At 55.0% G+C, this 5,154-nt stretch overlaps 1 long non-coding RNA gene across 1 annotated transcript; it reads right to left on the reverse strand.

The window, feature by feature from the left end:
- On the reverse strand, nucleotides 1-3,014 carry LOC116465169 (uncharacterized). Its single transcript, XR_004247124.2, has 3 exons — nucleotides 2,894-3,014; nucleotides 2,062-2,186; nucleotides 1-1,791 (listed from the first exon to the last, which is right to left on the reverse strand). It is a non-coding gene; the product is annotated as an uncharacterized LOC116465169 (long non-coding RNA).
- Nucleotides 3,015-5,154: the final 2,140 nt, after the last annotated feature.

Genomic DNA, 5,154 nt, shown 5'->3' on the forward strand with positions numbered 1-5,154 from the left:
CTAGGCGGAGCTCAGCTGGGCCAGCATGCACTCTGGTTTCCTTGGCTGAATAGCACAGGCGACCCCTAGGAGCAACAGGCCAAGGTGCGTGAGCCTGCTGGCCAGCAGTAGTGCTTCAGCAGGGGCCAGGGACCCTGCCTTCAGTCACACGCTAGCAGCTATGATGGTACCTAGGAGGGAGGGAAGGGGGCTGTGTGTCCTTGCATGGCCTATGAAGTGTGTTGTGGGATGACTGTGTGTATAGGACTCTCAGGCTTTTATCCTAGATCACCACTGGATTGCTGACAGATAGAGGACGTGGGACCCTGACTATCACCCCTAATCTGCAGTGGATTTGGCTCTCGGCACTCCCAGGCTGGGAGCTGGATACCCTGCCCTGGCAGCATGACTCAGACTGCACGACAGGTACGGCATGCCCAGGATGATGTTCCTAGGCCTCTGGCTGCCTGAGTCCAGCCCCACACACAACCCCCTCCAAGCTCCCAGCCCCTACACCATAAACCGTGAACTCTGTGCCCTCTCTGATGGCTCCACATCTGCCACTTTGGGCATGGAGCCTGTTCTAAGAGCCCCCAGGCTCAGCCATGGAGACCTTGAGCAGTGGCACTGAGTCCTGTGGCTCGCAGGGAGGGAAGTGAGACAGCCAGCAGCACAAGGACAGAAAGAGGAAAGAGCAAGTCTGCAGCTCCAGAAAGGAGGGGCAGGCAGCCTGGCTCTGAGTCCCCAGATATGCCCCCTGTGTGGAGCTGGGGCAGCGGGGCGGGAAGACCATTCATGCAGCAGGGAGCGAGGCATGTACCTACCATGGCTGACACTCCTCAGGGCCCACTGATAGTGATTCTGAAAGACAGCTTCAAATCACATGGCAGGTCACATGCATGGGTGGGGCAGGCCTGGGGGTGGGGGACACACACACGCACACGCCGGAGTGTGCACACACATGCTGTGAGGCCCCACGGCCCGCATGCACACGCTAACACACATGCCCACAAACAACACGCACATGCTGCCTTCCCCGCCACCTCCCGGTGCCCAGCACCCTCACCGGCCAGCACATGCCGCATGGATCTGGGGCGTGCAGCCAGTCGGCACACGGAAGCACAGGCGTGGGCAGAGTCACAACACAGATGCTCGCCCGCAGACAGAGGCTTTTGCACCAGCTCCCTGCACACTCGTGCCTGGCGTGCTCAGAGGACCACCCATGCTGCTCATGGAGACAGGGCTTGCTCGCTAATGTCCAGCTGTCATTTCTCCACCTAAGAGCCTTCCATGGCTCCGTACTGCCTACAGCACTGAATCCCAACAAGTCATACTCTTTGGACTTTGAAGGTTTTCCACCCTGTGCCCCACCTTCCCCACAGAGCTCTTCCTCATTCTGTCTCTGTTCCCTACTTTGGCCAGTGCCTATCCTCGATGCGACCCACACTACACCTCTGCCCACACTGCAGCTCTTTACCCAGTTACCCTCCAATTCCTCGCCACGTAAGTCTATCTCAGTCATGCCCCAGACTGCACTGAAGCCAGGTTGCCTTGAAGAAGCTCTCCCAGACTGCCCTTTTCCCCAAGGCAGGGTCATGATTTCCCAAAGGTTTCGTGTGTGTTAGCAAGACTGGAGTCGGAGCAGGCATCAAACTTTACATCCCATATGTCACACCTCACTATAGACCTGGGTGCCAAGTAGCCTGAAGAGTCTGAACTCACGTTGGCAGTTAGCAAAGTGCTCCTACGGCCGCATCTGCGGTTAACATAGCATCCCTATGGCCACTGCGTCCCTTGATCTCCACAGCCATCCTAGGAGAAAGGCCGAACATCATCATTTGATAGAAGGGATGCTGAGGCTCTGGGAGGGAAAGGGACTTGCCTAAAGCCCCAGGGTGAAGCAGCATCTCTGAACCCTCATAGACAGCCTAGAGCTGCCAGCATTCCCTTAGGATCTGTGCCCTCGGGCCTGGCTTAATTTTTTCCCCTGCAAAGAGCCATCCGTAGGGCCAGAGGCTGGCAAAGCCTGACTCATTACTGGACGCCAGTTCCTTTGCCTGACTTCAGTGATTCCTACCTTACCCTGGGGTTTTATGTTGCTTGTCTCAACACTATCATTTCTCATTCCTCCACAAGTTGAATTGCTCACTCCAGCCCCTTGAAGCGTGCTCTTCTTGATACAGTTAGCTTTAGGCACATGGTTGGTGCTAAAAAGAAAAAAAAAAAAGAGGATTATGTCATTTTCATTGATTAACAAACGTGATGGCTCCACTGCAAAGTAAAGTTGATACTGCCTGGGCCTCTGAGTTCAAGAGCCTTTTAGACAAATGGCTCTGAGCTAAAACATGAGCATGTGCGCATATGCATCTGTCTCGGTCTGATGAGATAATCTGGATACTTGGTTGTTATCCTTGAGCATTTTCCTGCCTCATTAATGCATGTGTAGCCAGCACGATAATAATCATAGCTAATAATGGCTAAAGCTGAGGGCTTTCCTGAGCCAGGCAGTGGCTTTAAAAACTTTAAAGTGGCTTTTAAAACTTTAACCCCTAAAGCTGAGGACTTTCCTAAGCCAGACAGTGGCTTTGAAAACTTTAAAGTTTTCCCATAGACTCTCCTTGAATAATTTGTTTTTCAGATCAAGAAACTGAGACTTACTATCACATTTGGGATTCAGTTAAAAAAAAAAAAAAGAAACTGAGGCTTAAAGCTGTCAAGTATTTCACAGCCAGCAAGTGGCTAAATCGGAACTTGAACCCAGGCAGTCTAGCCCCAGGATCCTGTGCCCTTACCCATTATCCAGTTGGCTACACAAAACTAATGAGTACATATTTTCAACTGTAGTTTAAGTGGATGACATATTTTTCACTATATTTTATGTAGGTGACTTTCAGTTTGGGGGTATTCTACTTACACAATTAAGCTGGATATTAACCGAGAACAAACAGAAACTAATGAACTCTGAAAAACATAAAACATGAGCAACATGATGTCACTGCAAAAGACAAAACAGCACATAGCCTTCTTGTGACTGTATTTTGCTGACAGTCCATGAACTAATACTCAGCCTGAACTCAGCAGTGTTGTTCCCTTGGGAGACACACACACACACACACACACACACACACACACACACACACACAGAAACACACACGAGTTGGTGGTTTTCTGCCCCCCACCCCAATACACACACACACACGAGTTGGTGGTTGTGCTGCCCGGAGCCTCCAGTCCGCGAGTGTGAAGAACGGACCAACAGTGCTGGGTCAAGGCGAGGAGGGGGCAGTCGGAAGCGCGCCCATGCTCTGGACTCGTGCACCCGCCGAAACGGGTGCGCACAGGGCGCACGGGGGTGAGGGGTGAGGGGTGTGAGGGGTGAGGGGCGAGAGGGACGGGAACCGGGTAGGGGCAGCCCTTTCCCAGGCGGTAGTGGGGGCGGTGGTGCTGCTGCCCTTTTAAGCTGCGACTTGACTGGAGCAGCGCCTCCTGTCGGTGGAGTCTGTTACAAGGGGAGCAGCCGCCCAGGCCGCCACACAGCTCCCCGCAGAGGCCTCCGTGCCCCTTGCCATTTTCCAGCCCTACTCCTATTAGAGTGGAGGCAGCGGGGAGAGGCGGAGCCGCGAGAGCGCCGCCTAGAGGTCCCGCGGGTGGTCGCGGCCGTGACAGCGGCTCCCAACCGGCTCACCTTCCGCGCCCCTCCCGCCAGAGGTGAGAGTAAAATGTCCGTGTGAGGGTTCAAGGCCAAGCTGAAGTTGCTGGCCTCTATCTTCCACAAGAACCAGGAGCTGCCGCCGCAGCTCAGGCTCCACTGCAACATCCCGGTGAGGCGCCCAGTGGCGGCCTCACGGGGCAGGGCGAGGGCGGAGAGGAGGCGCCCAAAGTCCCGGGACAAAGGGGAGCCTTCTCGGGAGAGGCCCCGCTTCCCCGGGCGGGGCGAGAGCGCCCCTTTCTCCCGCGACTGGCCCGCCCCGCTGCGTGAGGCTTGGGTGGGAGGAGGGGGAGGGCGCGTCTCTCTGGCTCCTTGAACCGGGCTGGCTTGGGGGCTGCTGGCACCTCTCGCCCCAGTCGCCGCACCCCGAGGTGTGAGCCCGCGTCGCCCGCAGCCCTTTCGGGGCCCGTGATCGCCCTCAGTCAGCCAGCCTGCTCCCCGGGACCGCGACGGGGTGTGGCAGGGCGGCTCCGGCTGTTGTTTGAGCCCAGGCGGGGAAGGGGAAAGGCCTTTAAGATTTTCGGGGTTTTGGCCGGGCGCAGTGCTCGTTCCTGTAATCGCAGCACTTTGGGAGACTGAGGCAGCTGGATCGCCTGAGGTCAGGAGTTCTAGACCAGCCTGGCCAACGTGGTAAAACCCTGTCTCTACTAAAAATACAAAAATTAGCCGGGTATGGTGGCAGGCGCTTGTTGAGATGGAGTCGCACTCTGTCGTCCAGGCTGGAGTGCAGTGGGGCGATCTCGGCTTACTGCAGCCTCCGTCTCTTGACAGTCCATGGGTTCAAGCGATTCTCCTGCCTCAGCCTCCCGAGTAGCTGGGATTACAGGTGCCTGTTGACACCACGCCTGGCTAACTTTTGTGGTGTTTAGTAGAGACGGGGTTTCACCATGTTGGCCAGGCTGGTCTCAGACTCCTGACCTCAAATGACCCATCTCTGCCTCCCAAAGCTCTGGGATTACAGGCCTGAGCCACCGCGCCCGGATCCAAGGCCCTTAAGCTTAAATGCCTCATTCTTCAGTCAGGTTTTCCTTGTTCTGCGTGTGCGTGTGCGTGTTCAGCCAATCGTTTTTAAGGAGAAACTAACAATGAAAACGGTTGGAGGAAAAGTTGGAATGCAGCCTCTGGTGCTGTTTGAAGGATCCCTCTCCCCCGGGCCGCTGCTGTGTTCTGGAAAGGCGCATTGTACCGTGGATGCAGCAGGTAAGAGTCCTGTCCAGGTGCTCTGTCCGCTTTTCCTTTCAGGGTTCTGTATCAGCTGTTTTTCCCCTGTAGAATGTGTCCCTGACAGCCACCCCCTAACCCTACCAAATTTGTCTTTACGCGTCTGACCATCAAGGCTCTTCTGGGTCATATTTAGTTTGTGCTGATATTTCCCCTTCCTCCCCTCTTTAGTCCTCACTATTTTTGCTTTGGTCATGTTATGCTGTATTCTGTAAGGCTTAAAAAAACTTTTTTATGGTGGCAGG

The sequence above is a fragment of the Hylobates moloch genome, unplaced genomic scaffold (genome assembly GCF_009828535.3).
Source record: "Hylobates moloch isolate HMO894 unplaced genomic scaffold, HMol_V3 SCAFFOLD_3486, whole genome shotgun sequence".
In the NCBI taxonomy this organism is placed as follows: Eukaryota; Metazoa; Chordata; class Mammalia; order Primates; family Hylobatidae; genus Hylobates; species Hylobates moloch.